This window comes from Myotis myotis, unplaced genomic scaffold (genome assembly GCF_014108235.1).
Source record: "Myotis myotis isolate mMyoMyo1 unplaced genomic scaffold, mMyoMyo1.p scaffold_m19_p_15, whole genome shotgun sequence".
NCBI lineage: Eukaryota > Metazoa > Chordata > Mammalia > Chiroptera > Vespertilionidae > Myotis > Myotis myotis.
This window is the reverse complement of record NW_023416319.1, coordinates 38,580,937-38,606,190: the sequence shown is the minus strand read 5'-3', so window position 1 is coordinate 38,606,190 and position 25,254 is coordinate 38,580,937. Positions and strand designations below refer to the sequence as shown.

At 38.4% G+C, this 25,254-nt stretch overlaps 2 protein-coding genes across 2 annotated transcripts in view; one reads left to right on the top strand and one right to left on the bottom strand.

Annotated features, from left to right (window-relative positions):
• The window catches only part of CTNNA3 (catenin alpha 3), a 1,292,302-nt gene that overhangs the window by 464,093 nt on the left and 802,955 nt on the right, over positions 1 to 25,254 (top strand). The window lies entirely within an intron of this gene.
• LRRTM3 (leucine rich repeat transmembrane neuronal 3) overlaps positions 1 to 25,254 on the bottom strand; it is a 158,434-nt gene that overhangs the window by 87,648 nt on the left and 45,532 nt on the right. The gene's annotated exons all lie outside the window — the stretch shown is intronic.

Sequence of the window (25,254 nt, the reverse complement as noted above, 5' to 3'; positions counted from 1 at the left end):
AAGTTTAAAAGGCATTCGTCAGTGAGTAAACTGGCCTTTCAAAAGCATTATTTTGTTAGACGAAGGATTTCAACCACCTGCCAATGCTGTCAATCATCTTGACTTACTGTAGGATTTTTGCAGTCCTCTGTTAGAATGTATCAAGACTGCAGGCAATAATGTTGGTTTCCACCGAAAAAAGTGCCTGCAAATATTTTGTGTTTCAAAAACTTCCATGATCAATATTTCTGAGGGCAGAAACATATGGGAATAAAAAGCTGACAGACACGAGTGTCAGCCACCATGCAAGGGGCTGGCCTTGTAGGTGCTACCATTCTAATAGGGAAGCAAGATGTGTCATAAATGTCCCAGAAAAACATGTTTTGACAGAGTTTCCAACTTCAGTCTAAAGGTTCCTGAGCTCCCTCACCTTTTTTTTCTTCACCATCACCATTTTATCCTTTGATTCACATGACTATCAATAGATGATTTGTGTCTCTTTTGCCCATGCTTCTACTTTGTTTAAAGAGAAGAAGAAATCATCTACGTAATGGCTTATATAGACAGCAGATTCAAATTGTAGTTTTCTAAGATAAGTAGATTTTCAAAGTAGAGATCTTCCTCTTAAATCTCTTGGTAGAAATTAAAACTCAGAACTTCCCTTTAATTCAATGGTCCAGTCAATCAAGTATTGGCTATTGGTCAAATACATGGTTGAGACAGCCATGGCTCCATGGCCAGATCTTGAGATTGGCAGGTGGTGGTGGTGGTGGGGAGGGGGTTGTTTCATTTTTTGTTTGTTTGGTTTTTTTGCATCAAAAAGCAGATGACTAAATTCATTTGTGTTAGGTGAGAAAATTGATTTGATTTTGTTTCTATGAAGATATGTAATCAGATACATGCTACTAAACATAGTGTTGAAATAATTGACCTCTGTCCATTTTGTCAATGTCGTAATGTTAGACACATAAATAAAAACTTTCAGCAGAGTTGTTTTTTGTTCTGCTCCTCAAAGATACCCTACATAGATACACTGAAGTATCTCTTACCTATGACTTGAATTTAGATTGATCCTTGTAGAAAGCATTGATTTTTTTACCTCTCTTTTTTTTATTTTGTTTTAATGCTTAAAGTATTACATGTCTCCTCCCCCCCCCTTGACATTCCCCCAGTCTCCCCTATAAGCATTGATTGTTTAATCATTAAATTATTTCAGCTAAGCATTAAAAACATTTCTTACTTTCAAAAAACGTTTCTATTAACATAGAATATAAATAGTGACTTTAGATGAGTACTTGTATTACTCTGAAAGTTAGTGTTTATTTGAAGTTATTTGTCTACCAGGGCCTTTGTCAAAAGCTAAGGAAATTAGATGTTTAAGTAGAGTGTTATAGATAAGAAAGGATTATTTTTTGCAAAAGCTACCTCTTTAATTGTATTAAAGAGAATATAAGGAAAATTAAAAAGGAAGAATTATTTGACTCCATTTGAAGCTATCAGAGAGTTTAAAGAATACCTGATCCAATCTTTTCATTTTTTACATGAAGCTGCTGAACATCTGGATACGGTCACTCAACTAGGTGATGACTATCTTAGAACCTAAATCTTCAGACCAAGACTAGCACCCATTTCTGCACCCTTTGTTCCCTCAGTTTTCATTTTCCAGCCACAACAAAGCCCCGATTGAAAGAGAAATGTCTGGTTATAGGAAATATAGCTATAGAGATGGGCAACTTTTCTAAGATTCTGACAAAGGCGAAAATGAAGAGTAAAAGGAAACAGCCAGTGCACGTTGTGGATTTTATTCTTTAAGGAATTTGTATTTTTCATGTGCTTTAAAGTAATCTGACTATACCTGTTGGTTTCCTGAATGTGTTCCTGCCAGACTATATGTAAATCACATCTGTATAAATCAAATTATAAATACAACTAGGGTGCATTATCTAGAGATGTCCTTGGTAACTTTGTAAAAGGATTATTTCTCAATATTAAACACTAACTTTATCTATTTGTAACGCTAGCTACTTATTATATATGAGAGCTTTTTCTCTTAATGAGACTGTGTCACACTTCAAGCTGGTGAAAAAGTTTAGATTCCTACATAGCTTTCCCATATCTCTTTGTTGCTCTCATCTCTTTTTCCTCGCCTTTCTATACTCCTATTCCTGTCTCCAATTCCCATTCATCATATTTTAAAAAAAAATTTTTAATGGATTTAAATGCATTTTTTTGTTTTAAAAATTAGTTAGATTGACCTATAATTGACAAATAAAATTGTATATATTTAAAGTATACAACATGATGCTACTCCCTTCTTTTGACTTGATATAGATTTCCATGAAACTTATCCTTCTTAAAGTGAATTCACAGCCTCATGTTCACCATTTCACTATTAAGTTATTAATTTATGTGATGTATTCCCTTTTCTTACATTGTTCCTTCCCCCACTTCCTGTCCTCACTTTCTTACTTTATTTTTTAATTCAACAGAAGAGTTTGAAAGCTGCTGAGTCAGCCCTTGGTCACTTTCCAGCCGCTGTGCATGAGTAATGGACTTTGGCTGGACACATCAAAATTAAATTCTCAGATCGCCTTAGCTTTAACAGAATTGCACTGACATTCTTTTCTATTCTTTGTAATGCATTCCCTATAGAACTTTATCACAATTGTCAGATGCTGGGGGCTGGGCTTGTACTCATACTAATTGACTTTACAGCAAGATGGCTTCTTTTGAATCCGCACGTCTAATTCAGTGTAATTCAATGGAAAGAACCCTATCCTAGGAGGCAGCAGATGTAATTTGTGTTTCTTGGATCAATTATATAACCTCCTGGTTTCTTTTTAACTATAGGGATTGAAGTAGGTGAACTTTAATATTCCTTTCTAGCTCTTCAAAATTCTGTGAGTACTGACCTGGGCTTAAACTCACCTGTAAGTAAAATGTTTTATGTGAGTGTTTTCTCTCATAGAACTAAACAGGTAGCCATCAACATCATCTCACTGAGCGCGTCAGCTTCTTTTCTCCTGCAATTAACTGTTTGCCAGTTCTCTCAACTCTCCTCAATCAGCTGTCTTCTCCATTCCCTCAGCAAGTGTATAAGGAGCCCATTCATACTTAAATTCCACGTCAATTATTTACATGAGTGTTTTTGTAAATCTGTTCCAAATAGTCTTATTTCTGCAGCACTCAACGACTCACCTTAAAATTCATGTAAATGTTTCTCTTATGATCATATAACAATCTTAGAAGCTGTCCTCAGTAAACCAGCTGTAGTTATCTGTATATATTTCTGTAATAGAGCCTTCTAGGGTTATTAGAAACTTGGAGAGAATGCTATCATGCTCATTTCCATGTATATTAGAGCTTCAATGGTTTTAGTTGTGAAAAACAGCTCTCCCACAAATTGAACTGTTAGTAAGATAAACGCATGCTCTGTATTAGAGCTGACAGAGCAGTGACTGGTAAAATCTAGTCACTGATCTAAAGCCAATACAACAAATCAGATGACCTTCAGTGCCTTTTAATTATCATTTCTGAATAGGTTTCTGTTACTAGAGAAAGAAAGATTTTAGGATAATAAAACCAGTATTACTATTCAAATCTGAAAAATTGATAGTCAAGTCATCTCCTTGTCAGCAATGCTAAATATCAACTAAGCTACAATGACAAAACAGTGAAAAGCTAATATCTTTTGCATGAAGACTTACAAAATATACATTATTCATTTCCTTTTTCTATCTAAGCTAAGGCCCATTTCATCTTAAACTAACCCAAATCCAGTTTTCAAATTTCCAGGAGCACCATTTTGTAGGTTGGCATTTAATAGAATTTCTTTTATGACCTAAAAGGAATGCTGTCTGATCACCTCTCTAATCAGATAAGAGTGATTGAAAGTAGATGAATGGGTTTTATTGCTTAATCATATTATGACCCATATAAGCAATAATACCTCAATTTCCTGTAAATGTAGTGCAGATAGAAGATATTAACTTAATTATTGGATACTCATCTATGCAAATACCTCAATTTTATATTTTTTTTCAGAAGTCCTAAGTTTTTTCTTGGAAATGCTAGCCTAAAGTCCAATAATAAAAATTTAGTTTCTGGTATACATTTAGCATGCCATTATTTCATTAATCACTCTGGATTGTTCAGTTATAAGTTTTTAACTGAGTAATTTGAAAGTGTAAAATAACATTGATGTTTGTGAAGGAATCAAGATTTTGATTAATAAATATTAAATGCAAACCATCATTTGAAAGTGATAAATGAAAAATAGTATAAATACCTTTAGTTCTAAAATTTGAATTTTCTGTATTTCTGTAGTGTTCCAGTTTTTTAAACTTTTGCCCACATTCCAATTTACCATAACTTAATCTTCTAACATATTTCTAGCATAATTGTGGAATTTTCACATAAAAATTCTGTGCGTTAGATTATTGTTGAGTTCGAGGTCCTATATATGTCTATTGTATCAAACTTTTTTTTAAAAAAATATTTATTGATTTCAGAGAGGAAGGGAGAGAGAAACATCAATGATGAGAATCATTGATTGGCTGCCTCCTGCACGCCCCCTACTAGGGATTGAGCCCACAATCCAGGCATGTGCCCTTGACTGGAATCAAACCTGGGACCCTTGAGTCTGCAGGCTGATGCTCTATCCACTGAGCCAAGCCAGCTAGGGCTACATCGAACTTTTTAACTGTGCTGTTTAAATCTTCTAAAGCAGTGGTTCTCAATCTTGGCTGCACATTAGAATCACCTGGGAATCTTTTTAAAATCCTGATTTCTGGGCCTCATCCTCCGGAAATTCTGTTTCTTTGTTATGGGGTGAGGCCACAACATTAGTAACAAAGAAACAGAATTTCAGGAGGATGAGGCCCAGAAATCAGGATTTTAAAAAGATTCCCAGGTGATTCTAATGTGCAGCCAAGGTTGAGAACCACTGTTCTAAAGTATGCTGATTGCCCTAACAGGTTTGGCTCAGTTGATAGAGCATCCGCCTGTGGACTCAAGGGTCCTAGGTTCAAGTCTGGTCAAGGGCATGTACCTTGGTTGCCGGCACATCCCCAGTAGGGAGTGTGCAGGAGGCAGCTGATCGATGTTTCTCTCTCATCGATGTTTCTAACTCTCTATCCCTCTCCCTTCCTCTCTGTAAAAAAAAAATCAATAAAATATATTTTAAAAAAATAAAAATAAAAATCATCATTCTCCCCTTTAAAAAAAAAGTATGCTGATTTTTTTTTTTTTTTTTTTTTTTTGGCTGCCTGATCTTTCAGTTATGGAATGAAATGTCCTGACATATCCCACTATTATTGATCTTAGGCAATGGCTCTTTCTAATCCTCTCTATTTTCCTTGGTATATTTGAGGCAACATTAGCACTTATATTTGAATTTGGAATTATCATATTTTCCAGCTGAATTACTTTTTATTGTTTTGTAGGAACTCCTTTATTCGAATGTATTTTTTTTTTTTGGTATTTATATGAGTCTCACATCCTTTTTTGTACATTATCTTTTTTCATCCTATTACTTTGTTTTCTGTGTCATTGTAGTTTAGTTCTTGCAGAAAGCATAGAGTCCAATGAACAAATCTGTCCTTTAGCTGATATTCATTCCCTGTGTATTTAGTCTCATTATTGATATATTTTTATTTATTTCTACCATTTAATTTTCTGCCATTAACACTACTCTATGTTTTAAAAAATACTGTTCTGTCTTCTAGTTTGAATTTTTCAATTTATTTCCCTGAAACCAGTACTAAAACAACGTTTATCAAGTACTCATAGAACAGGGAGGCACTTATTTCTGCCTATAGTAAGAGACTGGTAGCATAGGAGTATGTGGGAAGATGATGCAATGCCTAGTGAGATACCTAAAGGCATGCTGTGATGCCATGCCCAGGAATTTGGCTTGCCTCGTATGGGTCATTATCAGCAGAGAAAGATTTATGTAGGGGGATGGTTTTATCCATTTCATTTAGAAATAAAACTACAATTGTGATAGACATATGAACTGGGATGAAGACGTGAAGCTGAGGCTAAAGAGCAGGGAGGCCAGTTATAATTCACTACAGTAATCCAAGTGATGAATGATGAGGCAGTGGTAGTGAACTTGAGGAGGAACAATAGATTTGCAATATATTCAGGAGCAAGAATCAATAGTTCCTAATGACCAATTATGGGTGTGGGGTTGTAATGTAATGGATGACGACAAGATTCTGGCTAAGGTGATTGAGTACATGGTTTCGCCACTAAGAAGAGAATAGGAAATAGCAGCAGTTCGGGGGCTTGTTCCTGCTTGGGGCAGAGGGCGTTCTCCTACAGATCGTTATTGTAGCATGAGCTATGCGATTATTCAGATGGTAAGCCTGTCTGGGAAAGAATGCTACACATAGGGATATCGTTTGTGATAAAAAGGAAGGGACTCCCCGGATCCTGAAGTTAGTGAAAACTATGTCTAGGAAATTTGTTTGATTATAGAAACATATGGACATGGATGACAGTGTGGTGATTGTGGGATGCGGGTGGGGGTGAAAGTGGAAGAGGGGATAAATGGTGATGGGAAAAATTAAATTAAAAGGAGAGAGATTTATTTAAATGGGAGGCATCAAAAAGCCTTTACAGGAGCATTATGAAAGACAAAACTTGGTTTAAAAATATTCTATACATGCTTCAGAAACTTTTCTTTTATTAGTTGCTGAGGGGGTGCATCATGTTTAAAGTTCTGGTTTTAAAATCAATTCTAGCATAAGTTATCCTTGTTGTAACAACCATAGAAAATTAAGACCCCCCCCCCCCAAGATACTGAAATAAGACAAGGGGTTGTTTTGATAAACATTAGTACATTAAGCAAGGATGAAAAGGCTGTTTGATATTCAAATCACCTCCCACTGTTATTCTTGCCACTACATCTAAATGTTTTGGGAAGTTGTGGCTCTGTTAGTATTAATATCAACATATCTATAACTCTCCTACTGACAGACAGCTACATAACTGGCTTATTCTTTATTGTCTTTTTTCATTTAATCCAATCCATGATATTAAAATTTATGAGTTAACGTAACCCTCACAAAGCTGATTCACAGACTTTCAACTGGTACATTGTTGATGAATGTTTACAGGTGTTAGCTAAAATGGAATTGTTTGGAATTACTATTCAATAATATTGTAGGATAAAAATTTTCAAATGCTACCTTAGATAGTACTTTTAAATGTGCCCTTAGGAAAAAAATTTATTTCATTACATTGAGCAAGCAGAAAATCTGCATAGGCTACAATTAACTCAAATAAATGCATAAATAATTAAGACAACATGCATTATTAAATTAGCTTATCGTTCCTATGATATCATGAATATCTTTTTCCTTTGTTCTACAACAAGTAAGTTAAATAGATAATAGCTTTGATTCAAGATGCATTTAAAATTAAGTATATTTTTCATACGATCTCTCATTGTATTAGGAGAACCATAAGTAGGTAGAAGGTCATTGAAACTATACATATTATATCAATCTCCTTGGAGCCATTCAGCTTCATTTATCAACAGAGCTTTGAGACCTGCTTGTGCAATGAATGATTTTAGGTAATAGATAATAAGATAAAACACAGTTCATCCCTAAGTAGTTTTCAGGCTAGTAAGCAGAAAATGTAAAATATTAATAAGTAGGTAAAATAAAGTATCCTTGCCAGGCTGGCATGGCTCAGTGGTTGACCTATAAACCAGTAGGTCATGGTTCGATTCCTGGTCAGGGCACATGCCTGGATACAGGCTTGATCCCCAGTGTGGGGTGTGCAGCCTATCAATGATTCTCTCTCATCAGTGATATTTCTATCTCTCTCCCTCTACCTCTCTGAAATCAATAAAAAGTATATTAAAAAAATAAAGCATCCTCAATTCCTTTATAAATGTATTTGTAGGATGTAGTAGTAAGGTAATATGAAAGGAGTTTATAAGTTTATTTATAGTGGTATAATGATGAAATCCTATATAATAAAAGCCTAATATGAAAATTGACATAACAGCAGAATGACTGGTCACTATGATGCACACTGACCACCAGGGGGTAGGTGCTCAATGAAGGAGCTTCCCTCAGCCCACAGGCCAGCCAAGGTGGGTGCCAGTGGGACCCCCAATCACCCCACCAGTTGCCCCACAGAGAGAGGTGACTGGCGGCAGTGGGGAGTGGGGCCAGTGAGTGGGTGGCACCAGACCAGCAAAGGTGGGTGCCAGTGGGGGGCTCCCCGATCACCCTGCTGTTTGCCCCACAGATTGACCCTGATTGCCGGCCAGGCTTAGGGACCCTACCCATGCACAAATTTTGTGCACCTGGCCTCTAGTCCTATCTAATAAAAGACAAAAAGGGTAATTGACCATACCTTCACTATGCTTCCCATTGGCTAATCAGGGTGATATGCAAATTACCCACCAACCAAGATGGCGGCCGGCAGCCACACAGCTGAAGTGAGCAGGAGGCTTGCTTGCTCCAGTGATGGAGGAAGCCAAGCTTCCCCACCTGCCGCAGCCTGCTCTAAGCTCCAAAAGCAACAAAGTTTCAATTATACAAGCTAAACAAACCCCAGATACCTGCTTTCAGCCGGTGGTGGCCATGGAGCTGCAGCCGGCTCTCAGCTCCAGTGACAGCAACAAAGTTTCAATTATAGAAGCTAAACAAACCCCAGAATAAAAAAAAAAGAAAAAAAGGAGAGGCTGGGAGCTTCAGTCACCAGCCAGCCTGAAAACGGCCCTCAGCCCCTCACCCAGAATGGCCAGGTACCCCAGTGGGGACCTCCACCCTAAAGGGGGTGTGGTCAGCCTGAAAACAGCCATCAGCCCCTCATCCAGACTGGCCAGGAACCCCAGTGGGGACCCCCACCCTGAAGGGGGTGTGAATAGCTGCAAATAGCCATCAGCCCCTCACCCAGACTGGCCAGGCACCCAAGCGGGACCCCCACCCTGATCCGGGACACCCTTCAGGGCAAACCAGCCGGCCCCCACACATGCACCAGACCTCTATCCTATATAATAAAAGGGTAATATGCAAACTGACCCTAACAGCAGAAGGACTGGGAATGACTGGTCACTATGACACACACTGACCACCAGGGGGCAGACGCTCAATGCAGGAGCTGCCCTCTGGTGGTCAGTGCGCTCCCACATGGGGGAGCTCTGCTCAGCTACAAGCCAGGCTGATGGCTGCCAGTACAGCGGTGGTGGTGGGAGCCTCTCCTGCCTCCTCAGCAGTGCTAAGGATGTCTGATTGCAGCTTAGGTCTGCTCCCCACTGGCAAGTGGACATCCACCGAGGGCTACCGGGCTTCCAGAGGGATGTCTGATTGCCATCTTAGACCCAATCCCTCGGGGAGCAGGCCTCAGCCAGCAAGTGGTCATCCCCCGATGGGTCCCAGACTGCGAGAGGGCACAGGCCGGGCTAAGGGACCTCCCCCTCCCTCCCCGAGTGCACAAATTTTTGTGCACCAGGCTTCTAGTTATATAATAAAGCACTAAGCACAATGTCTACTACATGGGGAGAACTCCATAAATATTAGTTCATATTATATTTGTGGCACAAAGATGGGAGCATATAATTGCACTTACAGATTTCAGGAAGGTTTGTAGAAGCAATGGTGCTTGCCCTGGACTGTGAAAATGACTAGAGTTCCTTAGGTTCACAGTGGGGTGAGGGTATTCCAAGCAGAAGGAGAGTATGACCAAGGCGATGAATTAGTGAGTCTAGGTAGTGTGGCACAGATAGAGAATAGGTTGAGGGGAAAACCAGGACTTAATGAGAAAGCCAAGGATATAGGCCAGAGTGGGTCACAGAGGACCTACAAATCATACTAAGTATTTGAACTTTATCCTACAAGAACAATGATAACCTTTGAATGGTATTCAACAATTGGTTAATTTGATGGTCTGTGCATTTGAAAGAGATCATTTGGTGACTGTGGATGAATTAAAGAGGATACATCTAGAAGCAGACGGTCCAGCTAGATTCTAGAAGCAGAGGGTTCAGCTAGATGACTGCCACTATGGTCCATGTAGGTGATAATGAGGACTTGAATCAGGGCAGTAGCAATGGGTAGGAAGGAGAAAAATGGCCAATATATCATTAAAGGATGAGATCCTGTGTGACCTCCAGGTCTTGGTAATCAATTAGGTGTGTGAAATAAGAGAGAAAAAGGGGTTTTTGATGATACCCAGTGTTCTGGCAGGGGCCTGGGTAGATGGTGGTTCTATCACTGAGATAGGAAATACAAAAAGAGGAGAAGTGGGGCGGGGGGTGGAATCATGAATTGTTTGGAATTGCTGGTTCTGCAGAGTTCTGTGCTATTCAAGTAGTGATACATCAGGGAATGAGAAACATGGATTTGTTGCTCAGGTGACAGATCTTGGACTACAGATTTAAAATTAGGAGTTATCAGCATGGGCTTGCAGGAAGAAGAGAACTGTAGGGAATAACCGGCACCAAAGTGACCAACTGATAGATTTTGTGGAGATTTCCATCTTGGCAGTGTGTTTTGGTGTGAGCTGAGTTTATGTGTCTTTTTTTTTCCATTATGGCTTCCCAGTTTTACATTTCATACTGTAACATCCTGCAGATTTCAAATTACTGATACAACATCTGGAGCTTCTCAAAGGACTGGTGTTTCATAAACTTCTTCACACTAATTCTCGGATATGCAAAGGGCTGTGGTTGTAACTGTAACTAGTATTGACATAGTGAAGTTGTCATTAGGATATTCCTCTTCTATGTGTCAAAACTTGAAATGTTTGGAAATCTGTCTGATGGCCTTCTCCTGATTTTGACAGCAATTTTGATTACGTGGTGACACTGTGTGTCAGAACCTACCTATCTCAAGAGTGTGGAATTGAAATACGAATCACAGGTCTCTCTACTTACCATTATTTTTGTGCCATTTGGTGTTGTAATGTTAATCTGGCTGCTTTTTTTATACTTTTAGAAAAGTTTAATAAGCTTCTAAAAACTAAGAATTTATTTGATATTTGATAATTGAAGGTCTGAAAAGAAGAATGTTCATGGATTTCTATTTTTACATAGATTCACACTGAGCTCTATTCCATTTATAAAGTGAGCTAATTTGTTCCACACTGTAACCAATTTAGAAGTAAATTTCAAAGTTATTAGTTAAAGGTATGATAAGCAAAGGGCAGGCAAACACATTTTTATCTTCTGTTAATGTCCATATACAGGTTAAAAAGCATTAAATTTCCTTTCTTTAACCATTGAAATAACTAGTTCTGTTGCTCCAGTTTGCTGCTTAATGGCTTTTTACAGGGTTGAGTGAAAGTAGGCGTACAGTTGTCAGTATTTGCAACACAGTTCATTCTTTTATCATTATGTATTATTGTATTACTTTCTATACAAACAACTGTAAACCGACTTTTTCCCACCCTGTATTGGTGACTCCATAACTCTATGATGGTGGCCATCCACTGGCTACATGAGTGTTGCTCATTTGTAGGGGTTTAGCTTAGTCCAGACAGTTGGACCTGGCGTGGTTAAGATTTACAAGCAGAAAAGTGAGCCTTCACTTCAGTGTACATTTATTCATTCAATCTGTTATCCATTCAAGTTACATTGTCCTGCATGATGTGTTATGAGAAGACACAAAGCAGTTAAAACTTTTGCCTTGAAGAGTTTGTTATTATCAGGGGGGAAAAAAGCCAATAAGTTAAGAAAAATCAGGTAACAGTTTGTAAGAAAAAATTATGAACCCTCAATGGACATGAATGAAAAGCAAACTACATCTGAGGAATAAGGTATGTGCATTGGTTAGAAGACCACTTTGTCTATTTTCTCCAAATTATCTGAAGCATAAGTTCAGTTGGAGAAGGCAGGTTGTCCATTTTGTTCAATTATGTATCAGTAGCACTAGAATGCTAGCGCATAGTAGGCACTCAGTAAACATTTATTGAATCAATGGTATCTGAAACTTCACTCAGAATCCCATTTAAAATATTTTTTGGTGGAACTTGACAAGTTCACTCTAAAATTCATAGATTCATAGAAGGAAGACATAAAAATACCAAAATTCTGTTGCAGTAGTCTAATGAAAAGGTAAGGCTTGTCCTGCCTGAAGGGGGTGGACTGTATTTGGAAAGATGAGCACAACACTATCTCCCTCCCCATGTGTTTTATGGAAAGGAGACATTTCCACTCCCCTCAAGAGGCAGAGTCTATGTTTTGAAACTCTTGGGCCAATATAATAAAGCAGAGGTGACTTTGAGCACGTCTGAGTCTGGGCCTTAAGAAATCTGCAATTTGGAATATTTCTTATTGGACCCCATCCACTGTGCTCTGCAAAGCCCAGGTAGCCACCTGTTGAGGAAAACAAAGGTTTCTGGTTGACAACCCAGCTGAGCTTCCACCTGGCAGCCAGAACCAAATATTAACGATGTGAAGAGGCTGTTGTGGAGCTCATTGTTGTCCCAGTGGCCAAGCAATACAAAGGGAAGCAGAATTTTGTAGTTGCCACAAAATCATGAAAATCGATGATTTTTTAAAACTCTCCACAAAGTTTGGAGCAGTTTGTTTTGCACATCACTGAAACACCAATATAAATGCTTATTTAAAGTTATAATAACTGAAGCAGCATGATAATGGGGCAGCGATAGAAAAATCATCAAGTGAAGAGCTTAGAGAGCCTTACAGCAATTTTCACTCATAAAGGCATTGGTGTATAAACTAAAAAGGCATTACAAATTGGGGGAGGATGGGAAAAATGGATTAATTAAAAAATGATAGGAATCCTCAAGGAAAAATTAGAATTAGATTCCTACTTCACACTATGCACAAAAATAAACAACAGGCGAACTGAAGACTTAAATATGATCAATAAAATATTTAAATTGTGATAAAAAATTGAAGAAAATATTTCTATAATTTGTATCCAGACAATTATAAATTCCTAGAAGCCTATAAGGAAGAATAATAAGAAAGCCTCAATCTAATGTAAAATAGGCAAATGATATAACCAAGCAATTTACAGAAAAGGGGAACCAAAGGACAAATATATGTGTGATAAGATGCTTCGCTTCACCTGCAATTTGCAAAATAAAAATTAAATCAATAATGAGTTTACATCTCACAGCCATTAGATGTTAAAAAACAAAGCATGACAACACCAAATGTTTGGGTGGTGCAGAAACTGAAACTTCTATACCCTGTTGGTTGGAATGTAAATTGATCTCAGTTCTTTAGAAAGCAATTTGGCAATATCTGGTAAAGGAGAGAAAGTTCCTATCTTAAGGGTTGAAGTTCCTGAAGAGACCCACGAGAATGGGTTGCTGCAGAGTGGCTAATAGCAGGGAAAAGACTGAGAAAGAACCTTAGGCTTCTAGATACTGTAAAAAGGCCACAATGTTTTCAGCGAGGTTGGGCGTGGGCATTGGTGGGGCTGAGAGGTGGTTATTGCAGAGACGGAGTTGCAGAGTTCAGTTTTGTATGTCGTGGTGTTTGAGATAAAGTGAGACACCAGAGAAGCAGGAGAGAATGCAATCGACTCTGGATCTCATAAGAACAGTCAAGAATAGAGATAGAACCTTGGTCATCCACAGCATTGAGATTGTATTGAAAGACAGGGACTAGATCAAATAAATTACCAAAAGGAAGAATATCTAAGACACTGAGAGGGTAAGTACGAGGGCTTAGAGGGTAAGAGAAGTGGTCAGTAAGTGGCCTTGGTTTTTAGGATGAGGAGATGGTCTTTGGTACAAAATAATCAGAAGACATTACATAACAATATTATAGACTATCTTGTCAATTACACATAGAAGGGTCTTGAAAATATCCAACATGTGATATAGTTTATAAAGCACAGCTGGGCTGGTGTGACTCAGTGGTTGGGTGTCAACCTTTAAAATAGGATGTCACAGTTTGATTCCCGGTCAGGGCAAATGCCTGGATTGGGGGCTTGATCCCCAGTATGGGGCGTGCAGGAGGCAGCCAATCAATCTCTCTCCCTTTCCCTTCCTCTCTGAAAACAATAAAAATGTATTTTTTAAAAGTTTATAAAGCACAGAGTTCAAACAGATGTTACTAATGGTGAATAAAATATTTTATTTTTACTGAGTCCATGAAATGTTTTTATTTGTTAGTGGTATTCAAAAGTATTAAAATAAGTACTTTTAAAATACTTCAAAAGTCAAAATAAATGGAAATTGACATGAAAATGACCATTGCCAGTTATTTAATGTTAATATAATTTCCTTTAGATAGCCTATTGCTATTGATCAAATGTCCTTTTTGAAGAAAGTATTATCTCGGAAGAGCAAACTACCTCAAGTTATATCAATTTAAAAGACAAAAGTTCAGGTAACTTGTCATAATGACATTTTAAGTTTATTGAATGTTTTAAAAAGTTGGGAAAATTCTAAAGTGCTGTTTATGCACAAAACCCCAATAATGTGTGTGTTTTAGAATATCTATTCTTTAAGGTCAAGTATGATTTTCTGAAGGTTCTTCAGCAGGATATCTTGTAAGACTGGTACCACTAGTAAGTATTTATATCTCTAAAATGTTTAATGCATGTCATTCAACTACTCAAAAAACGTTGTGTTCATAGGCATAATGACACTGTGCTTGCCCTGCCATTCAAGACAAATTAACAGAGACTATAGTTGGTTTTCTATAACTGACAGGACAAAGCTGCCATAATACTAGTAAAGTTTCATCTCATTGAATGAGTTACCGGCATTGGAAAGGGGTAATTTATAGTTAAGTAGTTCAGTCTATGAACATTATCATATGGGGAGATATACAAATTCCAGATTGTCCAAGTGAACTCTCAAGGTTCAATGTTAGCTTTGCTACAAATATGCAGTATCCATGTGAAGTATAGGGGAGGACACTTATCTCGTCCATACCTGGCTCCTAACTTGCTTGATTACCTTCAGTAACATTTGACCTTTCTATTCCTCAATGACCTTGAGTGCTAAATGCGGGTATTATACTAGAAGTAGATGACTTATAATTCTTTCTGTGATTCACTAGGTTTTCATGTGCAAAGAGTCTAAGAACAATCCATGTGAAAATACTCTGTGGCAGGGGTCCTCAAACTACGGCCCGTGGGCCACATGCAAATACAAATATTGTATTTGTTCCCGTTTTGTTTTTTTACTTCAAAATAAGATATGTGCAGTGTGCATAGGAATTTGTTCATAGTTTGTTTTTTTTTAAACTATAGTCCGGCCCTCCAACGGTCTGAGGGACAGTGAACTGGCCCCCTGTTTAAAAAGTTTGAGGACCCCTGCTCTGTGGAATGCTGCCATAATTTGGTGACTAGAAATTCTGTACAGAAAATATTTTCAACAACTTTATAATTTATCTTTATTTCTTGAAATCATGAAATAATGGGTGGGTTGAGCCTCTGTGCTTCTTTCCTATGTCAATGGAAACAGAATGTGATTATTCAGAAGGGGGGTTTGTGGTATCCTAAAAGTGTAGGGCCACATTTTCTGAGTCCCCTTGCCTCGCCCCAGCACTACAGGGTGTTTGGCTGCTGCTGAGGAAGTTGGGAGGCAGTGGGACATACTGGCCCTACCTCATCATTTTTAACATGGAAGAAAACCTGACTTTCATTCATGCCACAGATTCAACTGAGCGGCAAAAGCGCAACACTGTCTACTCACAAAGACAAACTCATAGAAAATGAAGACTTTACTAACCCATCTTATATTAAGATGGGCTTCCTAGAGTCATCTTTAATGCAAGGATTATACCAGGGTATCTTAATTTTTAAAGTTTGTTCAACACATATTTATTGAGCACTAATTAAGGCTCAGGCACTGTGCTAAATCCTGGTACCTTTAAAATAATGATATAATTTCTCTTCTTTGAGATATTACATTATATCACGTAATAGAAAGACTTAACTCATTTCTGGATGGGCTCAGACCAGCATCCAAATATGATTGGTAATCAGTGGTGCCATGGAAATGAATTTTCTAAGAAAATTCACTCAAAAAACAACCTAGAAGTAAATTCTTAAAAATTTAAATAAGTATCCTTATTCTGTACAAATTATTTGTTAGATAAGCTATTCAGATCTGTATACAAAAGACTCCTTCATAATGTATATCAATTTTTTGTATGTTAGCTAACAGAGACATTTGAGCTGATGATGCGTGTGTCAGGATAAAAGTACATGATAATCTAAATGTAGTATGGCATCTGCAGCACCCATTTTATTCCATAAATGAAGTCAAAACAAATTTAGCCATTAACATACTCTAACTCTGTTACACATACAGAAATATAACCAAGAAGCAAACTTTTGAAACCATATCTTGTATTCAATGATTTTTCTCTGCTACAGTGCTTGTTTCTGTGGACTTTAGGGGATATGTTGATATGTATTAACAACATGAGAGCTTTATGCTGTAGTCTGGAATAGTAGTTGACTAATTCAGGAGTTAAGTATTAAGCGGGCCTCCTGCTAGGCCCATGGGAGAAAAAAGAGGAATAGGATCTGGGCATCGCCTTTAAAGAGGTTTTACCCAATCTCTATCTGACTCTTCATTTCTAACTACTGAACAAGAGCCACCAAAGCGAAACAGATAAAATGCCCAGGAAAGTCAGGGAAGGGAGAAAATGACTGCCATAAGAGAGAGTAAAACTGTCAGAAAGGATTTTTTTAAGTGTTTAAGAGAACCGAGGACCAAACCTCTGGGAGCACCTTGACATGTACGGAAATGATGAGGGAGATGAACCTGCAATGGGTGGTCCAAGTGAAGAGGTGACCATGGTGTCATTCAAGTGTGTGTGTGTGTGTGCGGGGAAGGAGCACGAGCAGGGGAGAGGGCCAAGTTCAGGAAAGAGGTCTCTGATTACCCATTGGTTGTAAGTGTTGTTGTGGGAAAAGAGCTTAGGTAGGAAAAACAAATTTCACCCCTCTCCCTTTCTCCTGACCCTTGGCCTTATTTTTAGCTCCTAGTTTAGAGAGGAGCTCTAATCAGACTGCAGGATGTTTTAAAGGCATTTAAAGACCAAGGGATGGTTGTGGACAGTCAGAAGGATTGATGGAACATGGTAAACCATAATGAAAGTATCAGCCTTTCACCATGCTATAGAATTGTCACACTGACCACCTAATAAACGATGCACAATATCCAGAGGACAGAGCGTTTTAATGTGGTTAGAATGGCTGAGCTGGTAGAGTGGAAGTAGAAGAGAGAAAGTTTAATTTTAGATAAATATCTGTGTGCTAGCTAGAGAATCATTCTGTTGGCTCAAATGTTGTTTTCAGTGGATTTCTACCAAATTCATGTTAAATTAGTAAATTCTAAATTATCTGAATCCAAATGAACAAACACTTGACTATAATCTTGTCAATGACCTTCCTTATGAGGTAGTTGATTTGGCAATATTTTTTCAATAAAGGAAGATACTTAGATTAAGAGATTAGAGAGCTTGACGCAAGTTTATGACGTTAGGAAGTGAAGAAGGAGCTGGAAATTTGAATTTAGTTTCTGTTTTGAAAGCTTGAGCTTCTTCACTATATTGCACTGGATCTACTGCCCTAAATAAAGCAAAGTGAATTTTGACCAAAAACTTAAATTACATTAAATACAGTGTCAAGGCTGATTGTAGATGGTTGTATTCACATTCTTCATAATTTGGTAACTCATAATATGATGGAAGTATTTATTAAAAAGATCATTTGATTAATATGAAAATCTGATTTTACAAAATCTTTTGCATTAAAAGGATTACTTTAATCGATTATAAATAAGATTAAATTGTAAAGCCACTGCTTCCATCTTAAATCTGGATCAAAATTTATTTTTCAAAATTTATTTATGCTTATTTATCATGAATCAAATTTACCGAAATGAAATAATTTTGAAATATCTATTTGCCAAAGCCTTGCCCTATGCTCAGTATTCCAAATTTAAGATGTTGTGGTATGCCTTTGAATGAAAAAAAAATGGTGTTTCAAAATTAACTTCACAAAGTTTATAGACCAGATGTTTCTTCGGTGATTCATGGCAGTGAGATAATGATCACTGCATTAGTTTTCATGGTAATGAAGTCTATAACTGGATAAATATATTTTTCTCAGCGTCAAATGAAAAACAAACAAATCAAATAGACAAAAAACAAACAAACCCTTCATGAGCATATTCTATTGTTCAGATCCAAAACCTCAGCATCATCCTGACCGTCTTCAGCCTCATGTTCTATCAATTAGGAAATTGCTTCACCTCTGCTGTTATATATAGATGCACAGAATTCAACTACTTCTCACCTTATCATCTCTCATCTAAATTAATGTTATATCCTTAATAAGTCAGTGATGGCGAACCTATGACACGTGTGTCAGACTATGGTTGCAAAGATCAAAAAATTTCTATATGTGACATGGCACCAGAGTTAAGTTAGGGTTTTTCAAAATGCCGACACGCCGAGCTCAAAAGGTTCACCATCACTGTTCTAACTGGCTCTTTAATTCTGCCTTGTTCTGCTAAAATGTGAGTCAGATAGTGTCCCTGTGTGGTTACCCTTCTCACTCTGAGGAAAAACTGAGACCCCTATGCATGTGTACTAGACTATATGTAAGCCACAGAGATTCCAGAAGGAACAGGGAGAGTGGGAGATGGGGAGTGTGGAAGGAATCAAAATTCTCACTAGACCCTTTTGTACTTTGTTAATGATAATCACAATTCTCTTGCTACAATAGGTTCTTTTTTCTAGCAGCATCTTGGGAAGACTAATAAGTATAGTAAACTTTCACAAAGATATTTCCCAGAGCTCATGGCAAAAGTTAAAGAAAATGCATTCTCATAAGTAAATCTGTTAATTAAAAGCCAATTCAGCAGCCAATATATGGAATATTTAAAAAAAAAATGATAACGTGACCTTGAAAGTCTGTTATTAGAAAAGACAGTATTTTATTTAAGAAAAAATATATGACAGGAAATCCTAAAATTTCCTATAGTTAATGTCATTGAGTAAGTAATATTGTTGATTCTGAATGACAATACTGTGATTCTGATAGACTCATGAAGAAATGTGTATTTGTGTTGTTTTCTAAAGTTTTCATAAAAAAGCAAGGCCTTCCTGAAATTTCTAGATGACTTCATTGAGACAAAGTTTCCATTTTTATTAAGACACATTATGTATTGGTGTGAATATGGCTAAAGTTAAAAATTGGCTAGTAGCTTATTTTATACTAATACATTAATATGAACCACCCACGATTTTTATTTCTCCCTTTATGTATTTTCCTGAATATTGTATGCAGGGCAAAACCTCTTTTGCTGTGGAGAAAAGCAAAATTATCCACACTACCTTCCACTTGAGCTGAATTTCTGCTGCTCAGGGCCTTGGGCCAGTGTTCACTGGCAGAACAGACCCCTCAGCATTGTTCCCATTTCTTGGTGTTGTCCAAAAGGAGTAGCTCATTAAAATCTCCGGTCTAGATGTTACTACTGCAAGTGCAGTAACTACTTTTCACGAGCCACAATCACACACGCAGGCCTGCTGCGTTCCCTGTCCTTTGTCAGGTGCATTTCTTACTCCTTTCCTTGCTTGCTCCATCCGGAGAGGCCTGGGCACCCGTTCAGGACTCCACAGCGCCTAAACACAGGCACATTAGTTGGGGCTGCCCCTGCTCCAGATCCCAGAGAGATGTTATTGGCATAACACGCCACAGTCCAATGCCAGTTCCAGGTTCTTTGCTGAAGCGGGGACGGGGAACGTGGAAGCAGGGCCAGGGCGGAATGACATTTGAGGCAGCCAAGGCCTCCATTTGTCTTTCTGCCGAACGTGCTAAGCTGCAGACACTGCGGTGTTTTCAAAAAGAATAAAAAATATTTTTGCTCATTAACTTTTTAAGTCCTGCTGACTTTGGGAAGTCAATAAAGCAGATTGTAATTGATTTGTGCAACGAAAAACCCCTGCCAGCCCAGGAAGCGGGTAGTCGCTGCTCAGCACCGTGCCCTTCTGCTCATTAGTGCGCTTCCTTCAGCTGCCTGAGCCCAGGACGCTGTCCTGTCCGAGCTGGAGGCTGGGGCCTGGCAGACACACTTGTTAAGATGGAGCTTGCATCGTCTCCCTGTGGTCTCTGCTCCCTCCCTGTCTCTGCTCTTACTGGGGTCAGCTGAAGGACTGCAGCTTCTCTCTCACAGTCCCTGATGTCCTCAGAATGCCTCACCAGAGAGGCAAGCCTCCGTTTATACCTGTCCTTTGACATTTTAATCTGTTTGCTACTTTTCCTTTTCTCTCACCTTTTCCTTTGCTTCTTAGCTTGTCTCACTTAGCCTGTTTTTTGTTTGTTTGTTTTGTTTTGTTTTTGCCATTTAGACTTCTTTGCCCATTGATCTCTTTCACTTTTCTCTTTTATAACCTCAAAAAGTGAATAGAATTTCCTCTTCCTATTTTAATTGCCTTTGTCTAATTTCAGCCCTTTCATTCTTAGGGCAATGTTTTCTACTCTTTAAATTAAAATATCTGGCTTAAGGTAGGCATTGTCCTAGGTACTTTACATCGAACTATGTTCTCAAGAATCATGAAGGAAAGTGTTACCCCTGGTTACAGGTGAGAACACTCAGGTGCAGAGAGGTTAAGTAACTTGCTTGTGTCACTCAACTATCAAGGGGCAATGCTGGTATTTGAAAATAATTCTGTCAGCCTCTGAATTCTATTTCTTTTTTCCATTAAAAATGATGCTTCCAATTTGCCTCTGTTTTATTTTAAATGCTTAACTGCCAAAATTCATCTCTTGGCTACCCATGAAGTGGCTCATTCTCTTTGGTGCCACTCTTCCCAATAATTCTGTTGTTCCAACTGCCAGAATACGAATGCATTTATTGTGCAATGTTGGTCTCCCTGAGTGTATTGGTCAGCTTACTCCCTTCCGCTGAGTACTCATGTATCCAACAGTATGTGTTCGGAGTCCCTTGTCTCATCATTAAAGGTAGAGGGAAGCATTCTTATATTGTCAAGAGTCGCCAAGAGCAATCCCATAACCTAGAAAAATGAACATATAGCTGAGCCAAAAAGACAACCCTTGGGAACTTCATGTGGATTTCATCTTCTCTTTGTTCTTTGGATACTAGTCTGGGAACAAATAAGTGGTAAAATCATAGAGCCCTGCAACCGCAGGAAAGTGATGCAATGCCCTCACTTCTTAAGCGTTTGAAGGTACCTGGAGTTTCCCCATACAGGAACTGTATATCGCAGTTAAGTGTCATGTCGCATCCATAATGCATTAGTTTACAGAGAGTTAATAGGTTCCATCCGTATGAAACCTTGCATAAAATTGCAGTGGCATCGAACATTACTGTCATTCAAGATGTGCAATATTGTACCAAAAATTAACCACAGATGCCATATTAAAGCAGCTGCAGGTTTAGATTTAGCTGCAGCAGGAAGAAAATGTGGTGCTATGGAAGTTGGCCCGAGGAGCAATGGCGATATGCTGTAATTGAGGAGGAGGAAAAAATGAGGTCATGCTGCCAAAAAAGACAGAAATGGAACAGGGGCGGGGGGCGGGGGGAGGCAATCATCCATTCAGTGGCAATTCCAAAGGGCTCAGAGGCCTGGGAAAGAGTCGGGAATTCAGGGGCGAGATGCCCGAGGGAGCTGATGAAGTTTTAAAGCTGACGGTCTAATCATAAACATGTTTACAGATATAACGGAAGGTACAAGAAAAACAGTTACAAATGTGATCATTCATCTTTAGGACTTACTTGTAGGCAGGATATTGATTTAGGAATAAACTGCTAGAAAAACTATTGATGCTTGAAGTGATCAATGTCTGAGGAGAGAGCTCTGGTGTGTAAGAAGTCAGAGCAACCCCAGACGATTACAGGCTTAGAGACTATCTTGAACACCCTTGGACTTGAAGGCTATTTTCTGATAATGGACCCTCCTTTAGGTTAACTAGTTCTATCTTAGGGAAGACTGTTGGCGCAGCCAGTGGGTTTAATTTTGTACTCAGAGCTGAGGTGGCAACATTTTATTTCAACAGAATCGTGGGCTTATGAGATTCTCATTAACTCCAGGGCCATCTGCCTTTTTGCTATTCATTTGGCTCCTTTAGTCACAAGTGGGTAGGAAGGTCTCAATAGTTTTGGTCCCCATTCAATTCTGATCTCTGCTTGGGAAACAGAAACGGCGAGTGACAGCTGTCGCAATGCCGGGGTTCTTTTCCCCCCCCGTGTGAGCCAGAAGGTGGCTCCCCCATGTCCTTTGCTGCTCACAGAGCAAGCAGGCAGTAGGCCTTCCCTTTGTCCTCATGTTTGGATCTGGAATGCTATTGCCTTCTCCGCCTGTGGTCACCTGGTGGAAAACACAGTGGTCTCTAATCAGTAACTGACTTCATTGGCGGAGTGGAGGCAAGCCTGAGTCCTAACCACTAGGGCTCTGTCAATCCTCTTGACCCCTGACGGACGCATTCTTCCCTGGTTCAGACATGACATGTGGACTGTTTGATTAGGAACCAGGATATATGTTTATTGCCTTACAAGTAACTGTGGATATTTTAGGCCTCTACTGCCAAGGTATAACTTTGTTTTCCTTCCTCTTCTTTTAAACACAGAAGAATAAAATCCTGAGAGTTAACCACCTGCTGTTGCATCACTGCTTCAGGAAAGGAGAGCAAGGCCAAACAAAACACAACCAGTGTGGGTGGTAAAGGGAGCTTAAGTCTGGTGTCTCCAAATCCAGGAATTTACAGAGCCATTGCAAAGTACTCTCCACGGAGAAAATTTTGAGAACTCTGAAATTTGATGATGATGATGATGATGATGATGATGATGATGATGATGATGATGAAGTGGAGCTAATGTTTATTGGGCACTCAGTGTGTGCCTAGCAGTATTATCTGCATTTTTCCTATATCTTATTTATCCCTGCAAAAAATCTACATCATATAAGCGCTAATTTACTCCTCATTTTACTGATGCAGCAGCTGAGGCCTGGAATAGTTGACTGACTCCTCCAGGTAGCACGGCCAGTGCGTGGCAGAGTGATTCTACAATCCAGTCAATGAACGCCCCAGTCTGCCCTTCGCTTCTAGACTTTTTTTTGCTTCTGTGATATAGAATCTTATGTTGGCTGGAAACTCTTACAGTTCTTAATTTTTATTTTTTTTTTAGTAAAATGCATACATGGGGAAAACTTCTATAGGTGTGTTCTAAAACTGTGAACAAACTAAAACCCAATTTTACTAATAAATAGATGATTTTCTCACTTTAGAATGACACAAATCTCAAAGTCCTATTTAAAAAATAGGTATATGAGAAGTGGTTATTTTATGAAGGGGCCCGTTACTTTATCAGAAAGATTGAGTAAAGACGTCTTTCAAATGATAGGTTCTACACACTTCACATAAACATCTTTCATAATAATTCAGTGTAGACACTAATTGTAGACCAAATTTGTTTTGTAGGCTGAGCCTTGCTTTCAAACTACTTTTTATTTCATTAATATAAATCCTTCACCTATGAATGAGGACAGTGGGGGAGGGGAGGTAAGGGCAGAAGGTGGGGTGGGAACGGGGTGGAGGGGAACTATGGGGGGGAAAAAGAGGAACAACTGTAATAATCTGAACAATAAAGATTTAATTTAAAAAATATATAAATCCTTTCTGAAATAATATGGCATTTTAGTGAATATATTCACTAAAGCTTTCTGAATTGCAAAATTTTTATTTATTAGAGTTTCTTTTAGCACGTTCTCTCTCTCTCTCTCTCTCTCAATCTTTTTAATCCTGGTAAGAACACTTAATATGAAATCTATCCTCTTAACAAATTTATAAGTGCACATACCCATTGAGTAGCAACTCCCCATTCTCTTACTTGTCCAGGATCATGTTTTCAGAATGTCATTAATAGCTTGCGCATCATGTCACTCAAGATGCGTATAGCAATATGGATTTCTATATAGAGCTTTTTTTTTACACTTAAGAATAAAAGTTTTACTCATGTCACTTTTCCTAAAATATGTGTTGTTTCCACAAATATTAAGCAAGAATACCTAAATTTATGAATTATTTTGTGCAGGATCCAAATTAAAACAGAAGTGGTCCAGACATACGTGAGGTTGTAGAGTGTGACTTATCTTAAATTCAGTGACAGGTGAAGCACAGGATTCATGGACAGCAGCTATCAGCCGAGCTCAGAAACAGGTTCTTGTTTCCTTTCCTCAGCCTACACTCTGTTACGGCAAAACAGTGACTCCTTATCTAACAATGACAGATCGCTGTTTTAAATTGTCTTTTACCTCCAGAACAAACAAGATCCTGTTTATTTTTATAAATTTAGAACATATCTAAAAGTTCTTTAGATGGGAATGCTGAAATCCTGGCTTTCTATTCTATAGGTGACAAGGAACAAAAGGATATCTTTCTTTCTGAGAGCTCTGAACTGGGGACACTCCTATAGATTCTAAAACTTTATTGCTAAGCTTAAACCCAGTGTTATATAACAAGATTTTTATGTCACATGCATTTTATGTCCTTTAAACTAATTTTGCCATCTCAAGCTCTTAATATGTTTTTCTAGGTACAGGGTGGAAGGAGGCTAAAGTAGGTTTATAGTTGTGAGTACATGAAACAGAGTTTATTCTTGTATTATTATATATTAACTAGAAGCCGGTGCATGAAATTTGTGCACTCCGGGGGGGTGGGAGGGTGGGGAGGTGTCCCTCAGCCCGGCCTGCACCCTCTCGCAGTCCGAGAGCCCTTGGGAGATGTCTGATGGACATTCTTAGCGCTGCCATGAAGGTGGGAGAGGCTTCTGGCTGACCAGCGCTCTCCTTGTGGGAGCGCACTGGCCATCAGGGGGCAGTCCTGCATTGAGTGTCTGCCCCTCTGGTGGTCAGTGTGCATCATAGCAAGTGGTTGAGTGGCCTTAGCATATCATTAGCATATTATGCTTTGATTGGTTGAATGGACGACTGGACACTTAGCATATTGGGCTTTTATTATATAGGATTATTGTATTATTTTCCATATGAATAACTGTAAACCTGCTTTTTCCCCACCCTGTATTTATATAGGATCATTATTTTGGACACTGGAACTACGAACCATTAGCTAACTTTCATGGAAAGATTTAGACATAGAAATTATATTGAATTGTCCATGAAATGCCCAATAAAACTTCTCCATGCTAGAAATTTCAATTTTGATTCATTTCAGAAACCAAATGATAAACCCATGTTTAGTTATTTATAAAACAACCAGTATATGAAAGAAAATACAGGCAAGGTTTCTAAGAAGCCTGTGATTCCTTATACATTTT